The sequence below is a fragment of the Pseudophryne corroboree genome, unplaced genomic scaffold (assembly GCF_028390025.1).
Source record: "Pseudophryne corroboree isolate aPseCor3 unplaced genomic scaffold, aPseCor3.hap2 scaffold_539, whole genome shotgun sequence".
NCBI lineage: Eukaryota > Metazoa > Chordata > Amphibia > Anura > Myobatrachidae > Pseudophryne > Pseudophryne corroboree.
Window position 1 is genome coordinate 162,593 of NW_026970140.1, and position 15,932 is coordinate 178,524.

At 41.3% G+C, this 15,932-nt stretch overlaps 5 non-coding genes across 5 annotated transcripts; 1 reads left to right on the plus strand and 4 right to left on the minus strand.

Annotated features, from left to right (window-relative positions):
- Positions 1-6,392: 6,392 nt before the first annotated feature.
- Positions 6,393-6,508, minus strand: LOC135032082 (U5 spliceosomal RNA). The gene has a single exon (XR_010227638.1). It is a non-coding gene; the product is annotated as a U5 spliceosomal RNA (small nuclear RNA).
- Positions 6,509-6,783: 275 nt separating this feature from the next.
- On the minus strand, positions 6,784-6,899 carry LOC135032055 (U5 spliceosomal RNA). Its single transcript, XR_010227612.1, has one exon. It is a non-coding gene; the product is annotated as a U5 spliceosomal RNA (small nuclear RNA).
- A 286-nt stretch (positions 6,900-7,185) lies between these two features.
- Positions 7,186-7,301, minus strand: LOC135032073 (U5 spliceosomal RNA). The gene has a single exon (XR_010227630.1). It is a non-coding gene; the product is annotated as a U5 spliceosomal RNA (small nuclear RNA).
- A 270-nt stretch (positions 7,302-7,571) lies between these two features.
- On the minus strand, positions 7,572-7,687 carry LOC135032070 (U5 spliceosomal RNA). Its single transcript, XR_010227627.1, has one exon. It is a non-coding gene; the product is annotated as a U5 spliceosomal RNA (small nuclear RNA).
- A 144-nt stretch (positions 7,688-7,831) lies between these two features.
- LOC135032026 (U1 spliceosomal RNA) lies at positions 7,832-7,995 on the plus strand. The gene has a single exon (XR_010227592.1). It is a non-coding gene; the product is annotated as a U1 spliceosomal RNA (small nuclear RNA).
- The last annotated feature ends 7,937 nt before the right edge of the window (positions 7,996-15,932 follow it).

The window sequence follows — 15,932 nt, forward strand, 5'->3', positions numbered from 1 at the left end:
CTCTGTAATTGGATTTAAAAAAGGAATGGATACATTTCTGAATGAAAAAGCTATCCAAGGTTATAATACTTAAAATATCAACATGGTTAATCCGGGGGTAACATGAGTTATAGTAGCTAACTAGTCATAAAACATTATTCAGCAAGTATGTAGAATCATCACAACTTAAAACAGGTTGAACACGATGGGCAATTTGCCTCTATTCAACCTCAAAAACTATGTTACTATATGTTACTATATTACTATGTTACTGTAGTATACAGAACACCACAATGTAATGAGCAGTGATAGTGAGCACTGATGAGGATACTAGAACTGACACTGAGCAGCAAGATGCAGCACTGGACTATTAGTAATGTACTGTAGTATGCTGAGCACCACAATGCAGCACAAGACAATGAGCAGTGATACTGAGCACTGATGAGGATACTACTGAGAACTGACACTGAGCAGGAGAGACACACTACTAGTATTACTGAGCAGCAATAAGTAACCACTGATACTGAGCACTGATATTGAGATTTCCACTGAGAGAACATAGCCACGTCCTCTCCGCTCTCTCTTCAATGCACGAGTAAAAATGGCGGCAACGCGCAGCTCTTTATATGGAATCCGAATCTCGCGAGAATCCGACAGCGGGATGATGACATTTTCCCTTGTTCAGGTTTTCCGAGTCAGGCGGGAACAACCGAGCCTGCCTCGGACCAGTGTAAACCACGTGGAGTTCGTCGGGAATTCGGTTCTCGGAGAACCGAACCCGCTCCTCTCTACCTTATACCCATCAATTTTTTTTATTTTCAATCTAAGCCCCTGCAGTTTTCTGTAAGCATCTGCTTCGCTATGATGATCAACAAGTCACAAGGGCAAACACTCAGGGCTTGAGGCGTAGATCTTAGGACCAGCTGCTACAAGCATGGCAGAGGTGTCACTATCACTGGTGACACCCAGAGAGGTGGCGAGGGAGATTGTAATGCAGGGCGCGCAGATAAGCAGTGCAATGGTAAAAAGGAGGCATGGTTTCATAGGTAGGGGCGTGGCCTGGTGGCCTGAATCTACATTTTGTTGCTCCGGGTGTCCCGGGGGTTGGGGGCTGCACCCGGGGACTAGTGTGTGTGCGGTGCTGGCTCCTGCACAGTGACAGGGCATGGCCACCCAGCATGACGCCTCCATTCTTGACCATGCTGTAATTGCAGTCGCACTGCAGTTCAGCGTGATCATAAAAAATGGTGTAGCCTCCTGCTGGTGCAGACTGTATGTGCGCGCAGGAAGCCGCCACCATTTTTGTGATCACAGCGGCTGAATGTGATGTCATACAGCCGCTGTGACCACGCCCCCTGTGTCTCCTCCGTTGCAGACCCCATTTTGAAGCCTTGCCCCCGCACCGCTCCATCCCTGACTTGGAAATGGAGTGTTGCTGACCCCCCTCTCCCCCCCCCCCGCCCCGATTGACAGGCAGAGGCGATCGCATTCTCTGCGGGGTGCCGCAGAAAATGCAGGCACATGCGTATGCTGTTAGCAAATTTTGCAGTTGGATCGCTTATTGTGATTGCATTCCAACCTGAATCAGGCCCTATTACCTATCACAATGCGCTGCGGGCAGTACAAAATTGGGTTAATATAGGAGTAAAACTCCCAGACCTGTGCTCCTTAACTGTACCTGGTGGCTAGTGGAGCGGCTGCCCAGTAATCAGTGTCCACGCCAGTGCGCACACGGTCCACCCCCTACGGCCACGCTCCCCTTCATCAGCGGCCTCGTGATCCGGAAGGGCGGTGTGTGTGTGACTGACCTTAGGAAGAAACTGGAGCCTCCGCTGCAGTGACCCAGCAACCAGGGCACGGGAGTATACAGCGCCGCTGGGAGTGATGAAGCTGCAGTAAAGATGTCTATTAGACCTAGCCTGCTGCAGCCCTTGTAGATTCTCATAAAACAAGTTCTTCTTTTCTTGTCAAAATTAATAGCTAAGAATAGGCTGCCAGAGGCAGGCCCCTGTTAAGTGGCCTGCTACTGAAGGCACCAACTACAAACTGAGCTCCCTGTTCATGGAAGCGGGGTTATAGAGGAGGATGCGCTGAGCATCTTGGGAACAGTCAAAAGCTTTGAGCCGGTTGGTGCCTCAGATCAAGATCCTACTCTACACCCCAATGTGAATCCTTGTGGAGTCCAGTGTACCCCACAGAAGAAATTAATGTGTCACACCCATTGGCAGCAACCTTAGAATAGCTGCTGACGGGCACAATTGAGAAAGGAAGGGGGGGGGGGGGGGACATTTGAATCCAGCACATAGATGCAATTCAAATATGTAATTTGTACCTTCCTATTTTAAAATATAATGGATGAACCTCACCCTGTGAGAACAATCTTCATGATCAAGAGATCTCATATGCAAAAAAAGTATGAGTTGGGATAGGGCTGGGGAGGGTGGCTGCTCGGGCAGCCCCTCCCCCGTCAAGTTAAGGAGATTCAACTGAGGACGCACAAGGGAACTCTCGTCTGGGGACACCAACTGCAGGGAGACCACATCTGTTCAGATGAACATGGGAGGGTGGAAGGCTGCCTAATATTGAAGCACCATCAAATATCAAACCATATGCAACAACTAGTACAAGCATTCCTGGGGGAAGGTCTGCAGAAGACGGATTTGCATACGGTGATGTCATCCAAGATGTGGGCCAAAGTTGGCTGGAACCCTCATCTGCATATGAAAAGAGAAAAGGGGCATGCAGGGCATGGCGGCCTTTTGCGGTGCTTGGATGACCCCTAGTTCGCATTAAACACCCCCACCCTCCTTTGGTGTGGGGCTCATGTTGGCCATGCCCCATCCCCTGAAGCATTCAAGCTGATTTCTTGCAGCAGCTGGGCACTGTAACAGCTCCAGAGCTGTTCTGTAAGGCAAGTAAAAGGGTGTGGGCCCTGCAGCACCACCTGTAGTTCGCATTGTGCGTTGGAAGGCACAAAGTAAGCAGACGGGAGGAGAAGTTAGGATAGTGCGCAAGGGCATCCTTTTCTCTTAGACCGTAGAGGATGCTGGGGTCACATTAAGAACCATGGGGTATAGACGGGATCCGCAAGAGACATGGGCACTTTAAGACTTTCAAAGGGTGTGAACTGGCTCCTCCCTCTATGCCCCTCCTCCAGACTCCAGTTATAGGAACTGTGCCCAGGGAGACGGACATTTCGAGGAAAGGATTTATTGTTAAACTAAGGTGAGCATCTTACCAGCTCACACCTTAAGCATGCCGCAGAACGTGGCATTCAACAGAACACAAGCCAACGGCATGAACAATTGCAGCAAAAAGCTGACCAGAACCATAACATAACATGTGTATAACCACAAGTAATAACTGCAGACACAGTATGGACTGGGACGGGTGCCCAGCATCCTCTACGGACTAAGAGAAAAGGATTTACCGGTAGGTATTAAAATCCTATTTTCTCATACGACCTAGAGGATGCTGGGGTCACATTAAGAACCATGGGGTTATACCAAAGCTCTTGAACGGGTGGGAGAGTGCGTACGACTCTGCAGCACCGAATGACCCAACTTGAGGTTATCATCAGCCAAGGTATCAAACTTGTAAAACTTAGCAAAAGTGTTTACTAAATAGCTGCTCGGCAAAGTTGCAATGCCGAGACTCCCCGACCAGCTGCCCAGGATGAACCCACCTTTCTAGTAGAATGGGTCTTCACCTAATTCAGTAATGGCAATCCTGCCATGGAATGAGCATGCTGAATCTTACCACAGATCCAGCGCATAATGGTCTACATGGAAGCAGGACACCCAATCCTGTTGGGAGCATACAGGACAAACAGAGCCTCTGTTTTCCTAATCTGAACCGTTCTGGTGACATAAATTTTCAAAGTTCTGACCACAGCCAGAGACTTTGACTCAACGAAGGTGTCAGTGGCCAAAGGCACCATGTGGAAAGATGAACCACCTTCGGCAGAAATTGTTGACGTGTCCTCAATTCTGCTCTATCTTCATGAAAGATCAAATAAAGGCTCTTGTGATACTGCATGGTTTGTACTGTTTTCCATGTGCTCCCAGATCTTTCAAGCAAGTAGCATGGTCAAGAAAGTTCTGTTTGAAAAGAAACAACATTTACTGTCATTGTTATAGAATTTGGGAGAAAAAACAAGAAGAAATCTGCACTGTTGACGCACTGGACAGAATGAATGAATCATAAAATATAACCTTTATTAAGTATGTATTAAAATTGGATAAATATTAATATTATTATCCCAAACTGCAGTGAAACATAAATGTTAAAATCACAGAACTAACATACATGTGCATAAGAAGAATAAAGAGATGTGAAAAAAAGGTTTAAAAAGCGTGTCCGTGTGTGATTATTTTTGAAGGCACAACCCTGGCGGGGTTGTTTATATAGATATATATGTTGCTAATAATCACTTTCTAGCGTAATGTTATTAAATAGCTGTTAGTATCTATGTCGTCAGGTACCACTGGGTCGTATCCTATATACTCCCTTCACTCAATAGGGGTTACCTCCCGGGAAGCCATCCCCATTGGCGAATTTGTGGGGGTGATTGAGTATAACCGGTAAGCTAACCTCCAATTTGTGGGGTGCTTAGGTAGATGGGGATCACTTATTTCTCTGTGTCCCCTAAGACTATATTCCTAAATTCAATACCACAGGGGGATAGCTTTCTATATCGGATAAGGAATCACTTGATAGGGAAATCTCTATGGATCATGGAAAGATCATATTTATTAATATCCAAACTAAAAAAATGATGAATAGCTTTAATTTAGCTGTTTAGATATAGTTAATTGGCGAGATATACCAACAGGTGCGGTTGCCTTAAGGAATATGGCAATTCCAATATAAATAGCAGCCCTCCTTCATATAATCAGCCAGATCTTATTAAATCTGGTCCAGATATAGCCGTTCAGATATACTTAATTGACAACATATATCAATCGGTGGGGTTGCCTTAAGGAATATAGCAATTCCAATTCTCATATAAATAGCAACCTTCCTTCATATATTCAGCCAGATCTTATTTAATCTGATCTAGGCGTAGGCAATAATGCTTTCCTTAGAGGTATAGCCACCTCAATTCTTATTAAGAAGCAAAGTGTCTGTCATAATGGTTTATCCAATTCATCTAAGAAATAATATATTCCATGTGTCAGAGATTCATTACTCTCTATTTACACTGTTAAAGAGTTAATTCTTATTATGTTACAGTGTAATGAAATTATCATATAGGGAGATGTGGCAATTCCATGTGCTATATATATAATAACCCTTAGTGGTCCAGATTCCACAATGAGGAATTTTCTTATAAACCGCTGAAACACACAGCTGTTTGACTGACTTCCAAATATATCTATCTCACTTTGTAACAGTCTTATGATAGAGAAACTGTTACATATTCGGTCACTTAGTTATCTAAAGGTAAACAGACTCAGTGTGAGGGTAATATAATATATCAAATGCGCTGTCAATAATCGTGGTAACTGGTGTAATAATGTGGTATATTGAGTATGCTAGTAAGGCATATAACTGCTCTCCAGCCTTTAAGTGTTACCAATCAATTTGTTACACTGTAAAGGATTTATGGTGTCCTGTTAGGACATGCAGCTGCTAGGCTGACTCAAAGATTTATCCATTTGTAACAATTATGTAACAGTTATATACATGTTACTGGTATTACATAGAAATAGTATGACACAGGCCAGCAGTCCCATGTGTCTAGATTCCACAATAGGAGATTTTCTTTGTCTTATAAACTGCTGGAACACACAGCTGCTAGACTGACTTCAAATATATATATTACTTTGTAACAGTCTTATAGTAAAGAGACTGTTACACACTGTCATTTAGTTATCTCAAGGTTAGCAGATTCTGTGTGAGGATAGTGTTCTGTTAGAACATGCAGCTGCTAGGCTGACTCATAGAAAATGTATCCATTTGTAACAAATGACACATACAGCATTAAATTAATATCTATAGCAGCCCATGTGACATCTCTACTCTTATCATAATTGTCTGGTTATTGCCAATCTGGACAGCAGGAGTGATATATATTCACTAGTCCCAATATCCCATCATATAAATATACCCACACTGATATACTTTCTTATCAAGAGTTATTAGTAGCTATCTGTATGCACTTTAGACATTGTAATTGCTAAGTGACATCATATCTAGTGTATTCCTTTCTTATAGCTCAGCTTCTATTCCCTATTAGTGGAGACTAACAGCTAACATCATAATCATATATTTTTGTTTTATAACATTTCACATGAGTCAAATACACGCGGACACGCCGTGCCCTACACATGTGTTTCACTGCATCTATGGCAACTTACATTAAAGCTAACAAGAAAGCACACTCGTTCTGTCTTTAAACTGATAAAAGAAACCCCAATAATATGGGGCATGCAAAAATTGAGATAAAACTCAGTTTTGCTCCTCTCCACGGAAATCTTTAATAAAAGGCGAAATATTTGTTAGTTCTGAAGAGAAACCAGAGCATGACCAAGATTCCACCTGTCGCCTGAGTGCCATGCCAGCAGTTCTCATTGAGCTCAAAGTGAGCACCCAATTTGAAAGAAAGAAAGCAGATTTCTCACCAGGCTTCCCATAGCTATAAACATGGTTTGTACTCTTTTCCATGTGTTCCCAGATCTTTCAAGCAATTAGTATAGTCAAGAAAGTTCTGTTTGAAAAGAAACAAACATTTACTGTCATTTCTATGCAAATGAGCTTACATTAAAGCACACTCGTTCTATCTTTAAACAGATAAAATAAAACCCCAATAAGATGGGGCATGCAAAATTTGAGATAAAACTCAGTTTTGCTCCTCTCCACGGAAATCTTTAGTAAAAGGCGAAAGATTTGTTCGTTCTGAAGAGAAACCAGAGCATGACCAAGATTCCACCTGTCGCCTGAGTGCCATGCCAGCAGTCCTCATTCAGCTCAAAGTGAGCACCCAATTTGAAAGAAAGAAAGCAGATTTCTCACCAGGCTTCCCCTTGCTATAAGCATGGTTTGTACTCTTTTCCATGTGCTCCCAGATCTTTCAAGCAAGTAGCATGGTCAAGAAAGTTCTGTTTGAAAAGAAACAGACATTTACTATCATTGTTATACAAATAAACTTACATTAAAGCCAACAAGAAAGCACACTCGTTCTGTCTTTAAACTGATAAAAGAAACCCCAATAATATGGGGCATGCAAAAATTGAGATAAAACTCAGTTTTGCTCCTCTCCACGGAAATCTTTAATAAAAGGCGAAAGATTTGTTCATTCTGAAGAGAAACCAGAGCATGACCAAGATTCCACCTGTCGCCTGAGTGCCATGCCAGCAGTCCTCATTCAGATCAAAGTGAGCGCCCAATTTGAAAGAAAGCAGATTTCTCACCTGGCTTCTCCTTGCTATAAGCATGGTTTGTACTGTTTTCCATGTGCTCCCAGATCTTTCAAGCAAGTAGCATGGTCAAGAAAGTTCTGTTTGAAAAGAAACAAACATTTACTGTAATTTCTATGCAAATGAGCTTTCATTAAAGCACACTCATTCTATCTTTAAACCGATAAAAGAAAATCCAAAAAGATGGGGCATGCAAAAATTGAGGTAAAACTCAGTTTTGCTCCTCTCCACGGAAATCTTTAGTAAAAGGCGAAAGATTTGTTCGTTCTGAAGAGAAACCAGAGCATGACCAAGATTTTCATCTGAAAATATGTGTTCTCCCTGCAGTTGTTGTCCCCAGATGAGAGTTCCCTTGTGCTGCCTCAGTTGAATCTCCTTTACTTGACAGAGATGTGCCTGAGCAGCGGCCCTCCCCAGCCCTATCCCAAATCATACTTATTTTGCATAGGAGATACCATGGTCATGAAGATTGTTCTCCCAGGGTGAGGTTCATTCATTGCATTCTGGGTATGCTGACCCCTGTGATTTCCCCAAATGTGGGAAACTCGACTGCATTATTTGTGGTAGTGGGGGACTGTGTTTGTGCTTTCCTCTGGTCAGCTCTGGTAAAAGTCAGATTTCTTTGTCTCAGATCTTCCTCTAGCCTTGTTCTTCTTTCGAGAGTTCCCTTGTGCTGCCTCAGTTGGATCTCCTTCACTTGACAGGGGGTGCCCGAGCAGCAATCCTCCACAGCTCTAGCCCAACTCCTACTTACCTGCCAGGTGAGATACTATGATCTTCACTGTTAGGGCAATCAGGATGTGGAATTCCCTGCCAGGGAAGGTGGTAATGGCGGACTCTGTAATTGGATTTAAAAAAGGAATGGATACATTTCTGAATGAAAAAGCTATCTAAGGTTATAATACTTAAAATATCAACATGGTTAATCCGGGGGTAACATGAGTTATAGTAGCTAACTAGTCATAAAACATTATTCAGCAAGTATGTAGAATCATCACAACTTAAAACAGGTTGAACACGATGGGCAATTTGCCTCTATTCAACCTCAAAAACTATGTTACTATATGTTACTATATTACTATGTTACTGTAGTATACAGAAAACCAAAATGCAATGAACAGTGATAGTGAGCACTGATGAGGATACTAGAACTGACACTGAGCAGCAAGATGCAGCACTGGACTATTAGTAATGTACTGTAGTATGCTGAGCACCACAATGCAGCACAAGACAATGAGCAGTGATACTGAGCACTGATGAGGATACTACTGAGAACTGACACTGAGCAGGAGAGACACACTACTAGTATTACTGAGCAGCAATAAGTAACCACTGATACTGAGCACTGATATTGAGATTTCCACTGAGAGAACATAGCCACGTCCATTCCGCTCTCTCTTCAAAGCACGAGTAAAAATGGCGGCAACAAGCAGCTCTTTATATGGAATCCGAATCTCGCGAGAATCCGACAGCGGGATGATGACATTTTCCCTTGTTCAGGTTTTCCGAGTCAGGCGGGAACAACCGAGCCTGCCTCGGACCAGTGTAAACAACGTGGAGTTCGTGGGGAATTCGGTTCTCGGAGAACCGAACCCGCTCCTCTCTACCTTATACCCATCAATTTTTTTATTTTCAATCTAAGCCCCTGCAGTTTTCTGTAAGCATCTGCTTCGCTATGATGATCAACAAGTCACAAGGGCAAACACTCAGGGCTTGAGGCGTAGATCTTAGGACCAGCTGCTACAAGCATGGCAGAGGTGTCACTATCACTGGTGACACCCAGAGAGGTGGCGAGGGAGATTGTAATGCAGTGCGCGCAGATAAGCAGCGCAATGGTAAAAAGGAGGCATGGTTTCATAGGTAGGGGCGTGGCCTGGTGGCCTGAATCTACATTTTGTTGCTCCGGGTGTCCCGGGGGTTGGGGGCTGCACCCTGGGACTAGTGTGTGAGCAGTGCTGGCTCCTGCACAGTGAAAGGGCATGGCCACCCAGCATGACGCCTCCCTTCTTGACCATGCTGTAATTGCAGTCGCACTGCAGTTCAGCGTGATCATAAAAAATGGTGTAGCCTCCTGCTGGTGCAGACTGTATGTGCGCGCAGGAAGCCGCCACCATTTTTGTGATCACAGCGGCTGAATGTGATGTCATACAGCCGCTGTGACCACGCCCCCTGTGTCTCCTCCGTTGCAGACCCCATTTTGAAGCCTTGCCCCCGCACCGCTCCATCCCTGACTTGGAAATGGAGTGTTGCTGACCCACCTATCCCCCCCCCGCCCCGATTGACAGGCAGAGGCGATCGCATTCTCTGCGGGGTGCCGCAGAAAATGCAGGCACATGCGTATGCTCTTAGCAATTTTTGCAGTTGGATCGCTTATTGTGATTGCAATCCAACCTGAATCAGGCCCTATTACCTATCACAATGCGCTGCGGGCAGTACAAAATTGGGTTAATATAGGAGAAAAACCCCCAGACCTGTGCTCCTTAACTGTACCTGGTGGCTAGTGGAGCGGCTGCCCAGTAATCAGTGTCCACGCCAGTGCGCACACGGTCCACCCCCTACGGCCACGCTCCCCTTCATCAGCGGCCTCGTGATCCGGAAGGGTGGTGTGTGTGTGACTGACCTTAGGATGAAACCGGACCCTCCGCTGCAGTGACCCAGCAACCAGGGCACGGGAGTATACAGCGCCGCTGGGAGTGATGAAGCTGCAGTAAAGATGTCTATTAGACCTAGCCTGCTGCAGCCCTTGTAGATTCTCATAAAACAAGTTCTTCTTTTCTTGTCAAAATTTATAGCTAAGAATAGGCTGCCTGAGGCAGGCCCCTGTTAAGTGGCCTGCTACTGAAGGCACCAACTACAAACTGAGCTCCCTGTTCATGGAAGCGGGGTTATAGAGGAGAATGCACTGAGCATCTTGGGAACAGTCAAAAGCTTTGAGCCGGTTGGTGCCTCAGATCAAGATCCTACTCTACACCCCAATGTGAATCCTTGTGGAGTCCAGTGTACCCCACAGAAGAAATTAATGTGTCACACCCATTGGCAGCAACCTTAGAATAGCTGCTGACGGGCACAATTGAGAAAGGAAGGGGGGGGGGGGACATTTGAATCCAGCACATAAATGCAATTCAAATATGTAATTTGTACCTTCCTATTTTAAAATATAATGGATGAACCTCACCCTGTGATAACAATCGTGTTTCTTCATTGGTTGCTGGAAGAAACATCTTACAAAAACTCTCCAGATTATTGACTTTTTAAAGTTTTTCTAGGAAACGTTCTAGATGAATGCTTATTAGTCTTTGTCAGTATGTACTTTTTGCAAAGTGTCTCTGTGGCGCAATCGGTTAGTGTGTTCAGCTATTAATCAAAAGGTTGGTGGTTCAATCCCACCCAGGGACGTAATTGACCTTGTGATCAGATTTTGGTGATATTTAAGTAGACAAGTCAAAATTTCGAAAACCCCTGTTATGGTGTAGGGTACCTGGCCTTCTCTGATGTAATCAGAGTTAGATTTGATTCAGTGATTTTATAAAAACAGCTAGGAAGCACAATTTAGCAGTGGGTTGCAGAGAAAAAGAAATATGCTGGCAAAAAAATCCAATTGACTGATTAAACAGCTCTTCATTTTCTGGCTTTATTTTTATGCTAACAAATTTGTTCTCTGAAAAGTGTCTACAAAGCCAAGTATCTGATTAACATCTTTGTAGGGATGGTTTTTCACCTATTACTAAATTAAACTTGCTTCATTGGAAAGGCAGCAAGATGCATCCTCATTTCAATATCTACTGAAATAATACAGGTTGACACCAGGAAACATTAACGCCACTGCATCCTTGCTGCTTTCTCATGTGGAAGTCTGTTTAATGTGAAAACAAGGTGATATCTAATTAGCACACAGGTAAGGAATTAAGAAAATCTTTATTTAAGGGTGAAGATGTTTCTCACAAAATCGTTGCCCCAATGCATCATTGAAATTCAAGCTGGAAAGATGATTTTAATATATCACTTGTACATTTTGTATTGCTCTTCTGGTGACAATGTAGTTTGCTTTTGTCAATTACCATTTTAATAATCGGGTAAAGAAAATTAATTGGATTTTTGAAAGAAAACAATACTGTCAATATACTATTAAAACAAATTAAAATGGTAAAAGTTATTGTACTTTAAGTAAAAATAAAAGAGCAAAAATATCAATCCCAGTTTTGGATTACTTTAATTAACAAAAAAAATGCATATAGCAGAGGATAGTTTCAATCTGCCTACCTCTGGGTTATGGGCCCAGCATGCTTCCATTACAGTACTCTGCTGCACATGTAAGTGCAAGAGATCCTGAAGCACTCACTCGTCATGGGAAAGTACCAATGTGTTTCTTCATTGGTTGATGGAAGAAACATCTTACAAAAACTCTCCACATTATTGACTTTTTAAAATGTTTCTAGGAATCGTTCTAGATGAATGCTTATTAGCCTTTGTCAGTATGTACTTTTGCAAAGTGTCGCTGTGGCGCAATCAGTTAGTGTGTAAGGCTATTAACCAAAAGGTTGGTGGTTCAATCCCACCCAGGGACTTAATTGAACTTGTTATCAGATTTTGGTGATCTTTAAGTAGTGATGAGCGAGGTTCGGTTTTACTCGGTTTTACTCGGTTTTACTCGGTTCTCAAAACGGCATCTTATTGGCTATCCAAAACACGTGACATCCGTGAGCCAATAAGATGCCGTTTTGAGAACCGAGTAAAACCGAGTAAAACCGAGTAAAACCGAATCCGCTCATCACTATCTTTAAGTAGACAAGTCAAAATTTCAAACCCCCTGTTATGGTGTAGGGTACCTGGCCTTCTCTGATGTAATCAGAGTTAGATTTGATTCAGTGATTTTATAAAAACAGCTAGGAAGCACAATTTAGCAGTGGGTTGCAGAGAAAAAGAAATATGCTGGCAGAAAAATCCAATTGAGTGATTAAACAGCTCTTCATTTTCTGGCTTTATTTTTATGCTAACTAATTTGTTCTCTGAAAAGTGTCCACAAAGCCAAGTATCTGATTAACATATTTGTAGGGATGGTTTTTCACCTATTACTAAATTAAACTTGCTTCATTGGAAAGGCAGCAAGATGCATCCTCATTTCAATATCTACTGAAATAATACAGGTTGACACCAGGAAACATTAACGCCACTGCATCCTTGCTGCTTTCTCATGTGGAAGTCTGTTTAATGTGAAAACAAGGTGATATCTAATTAGCACACAGGTAAGGAATTAAGAAAATCTTTATTTAAGGGTGAAGATGTTTCTCACAAAATCGTTGCCCCAATGCATCATTGAAATTCAAGCTGGAAAGATGATTTTAATATATCACTTGTACATTTTGTATTGCTCTTCTGGTGACAATGTAGTTTGTTTTTGTCAATTACCATTTTAATAATAGGGTAAAGAAAATTAAGTGGATTTTTGAAAGAAAACAATACTGTCAATATACTATTAAAACAAATTAAAATGGTAAAAGTTATTGTACTTTAAGTAAAAATAAAAGCTAAAATATCAATCCCAGTTTTGGATTACTTTAATGAACAAAAAAAAAATGCATATAGCAAAGGATAGTTTCAATCTGCCTACTTCTGGGTTATGGGCCCAGCATGCTTCCATTGCAGTACTCTGCTGCACATGTAAGTGCAAGAGATCCTGAAGCACTCACTCATCATGCGAAAGTACCAATGTGTTTCTTCATTGGTTGCTGGAAGAAACATCTTACAAAAACTCTCCAGATTATTGACTTTTTAAAGTTTTTCTAGGAAACGTTCTAGATGAATGCTTATTAGTCTTTGTCAGTATGGACTTTTTGCAAAGTGTCTCTGTGGCGCAATCGGAGAGTGTGTTCAGCTATTAGTCAAAAGGTTGGTGGTTCAATCCCACCCAGGGACGTAATTGACCTTGTGATCAGATTTTGGTGATATTTAAGTAGACAAGTCAAAATTGCAAACCCCCTCTTATGGTGTAGGGTACCTGGCCTTCTCTGATGTAATCAGAGTTAGATTTGATTAAGTGATTTTATAAAAAATCAGCTAGGAAGCACAATTTAGCAGTGGGTTGCAGAGAAAAAGAAAAATGCTGGCAGAAAAATCCAATTGAGTGATTAAACAGCTCTTCATTTTCTGGCTTTATTTTTATGATAACAAATTTGTTCTCTGAAAAGTGTCCACAAAGCCAAGTATCTGATTAACATCTTTGTAGGGATGGTTTTTCACCTATTACTAAATTAAACTTGCTTCATTGGAAAGGCAGCAAGATGCATCCTCATTTCAATATCTACGGAAATAATACAGGTTGACACCAGGAAACATTAACGCCACTGCATCTTTGCTGTTTTCTCATGTGGAAGTCTGTTTAATGTGAAAACAAGGTGATATCTAATTAGCACACAGGTAAGGAATTAAGAAAATCTTTATTTAAGGGTGAAGATGTTTCTCACAAAATCGTTGCCCCAATGCATCATTGAAATTCAAGCTGGAAAGATGATTTTAATATATCACTTGTACATTTTGTATTGCTCTTCTGGTGACAATGTAGTTTGTTTTTGTCAATTACCATTTTAATAATCGGGTAAAGAAAATTAATTGGATTTTTGAAAGAAAACAATACTGTCAATATACTATTAAAACAAATTAAAATGGTAAAAGTTATTGTACTTTAAGTAAAAATAAAAGAGCAAAAATATCAATCCCAGTTTTGGATTACTTTAATTAACAAAAAAAATGCATATAGCAGAGGATAGTTTCAATCTGCCTACCTCTGGGTTATGGACCCAGCATGCTTCCATTACAGTACTCTGCTGCACATGTAAGTGCAAGAGATCCTGAAGCACTCACTCATCATGGGAAAGTACCAATGTGTTTCTTCATTGGTTGATGGAAGAAACATCTTACAAAAACTCTCCACATAATTGACTTTTTAAAATGTTTCTAGGAATCGTTCTAGATGAATGCTTATTAGCCTTTGTCAGTATATAGTTTTGCAAAGTGTCGCTGTGGCGCAATCAGTTAGTGTGTAAGGCTATTAACCAAAAGGTTGGTGGTTCAATCCCACCCAGGGACTTAATTGACCTTGTGATCAGATTTTGGTGATCTTTAAGTAGACAAGTCAAAATTTCAAACCCCCTGTTATGGTGTAGGGTACCTGGCCTTCTCTGATGTAATCAGAGTTAGATTTGATTCAGTGATTTTATAAAAACAGCTAGGAAGCACAATTTAGCAGTGGGTTGCAGAGAAAAAGAAATATGCTGGCAAAAAAATCCAATTGACTGATTAAACAGCTCTTCATTTTCTGGCTTTATTTTTATGCTAACAAATTTGTTCTCTGAAAAGTGTCCACAAAGCCAAGTATCTGATTAACATCTTTGTAGGGATGGTTTTTCACCTATTACTAAATTAAACTTGCTTCATTGGAAAGGCAGCAAGATGCATCCTCATTTCAATATCTACTGAAATAATACAGGTTGACACCAGGAAACATTAACGCCACTGCATCCTTGCTGCTTTCTCATGTGGAAGTCTGTTTAATGTGAAAACAAGGTGATATCTAATTAGCACACAGGTAAGGAATTAAGAAAATCTTTATTTAAGGGTGAAGATGTTTCTCACAAAATCGTTGCCCCAATGCATCATTGAAATTCAAGCTGGAAAGATGATTTTAATATATCACTTGTACATTTTGTATTGCTCTTCTGGTGACAATGTAGTTTGCTTTTGTCAATTACCATTTTAATAATCGGGTAAAGAAAATTAATTGGATTTTTGAAAGAAAACAATACTGTCAATATACTATTAAAACAAATTAAAATGGTAAAAGTTATTGTACTTTAAGTAAAAATAAAAGAGCAAAAATATCAATCCCAGTTTTGGATTACTTTAATTAACAAAAAAAAAATGCATATAGCAGAGGATAGTTTCAATCTGCCTACCTCTGGGTTATGGACCCAGCATGCTTCCATTACAGTACTCTGCTGCACATGTAAGTGCAAGAGATCCTGAAGCACTCACTCATCATGGGAAAGTACCAATGTGTTTCTTCATTGGTTGATGGAAGAAACATCATACAAAAACTCTCCACATTATTGACTTTTTAAAATGTTTCTAGGAATCGTTCTAGATGAATGCTTATTAGCCTTTGTCAGTATGTACTTTTGCAAAGTGTCGCGGTGGCGCAATCAGTTAGTGTGTAAGGCTATTAACCAAAAGGTTGGTGGTTCAATCCCACCCAGGGACTTAATTGACCTTGTTATCAGATTTTGGTGATCTTTAAGTAGACAAGTCAAAATTTCAAACCCCCTGTTATGGTGTAGGGTACCTGGCCTTCTCTGATGTAATCAGAGTTAGATTTGATTCAGTGATTTTATAAAAACAGCTAGGAAGCACAATTTAGCAGTGGGTTGCAGAGAAAAAGAAAAATGCTGGCAGAAAAATCCAATTGAGTGATTAAACAGCTCTTCATTTTCTGGCTTTATTTTTATGCTAACTAATTTGTTCTCTGAAAAGTGTCCACAA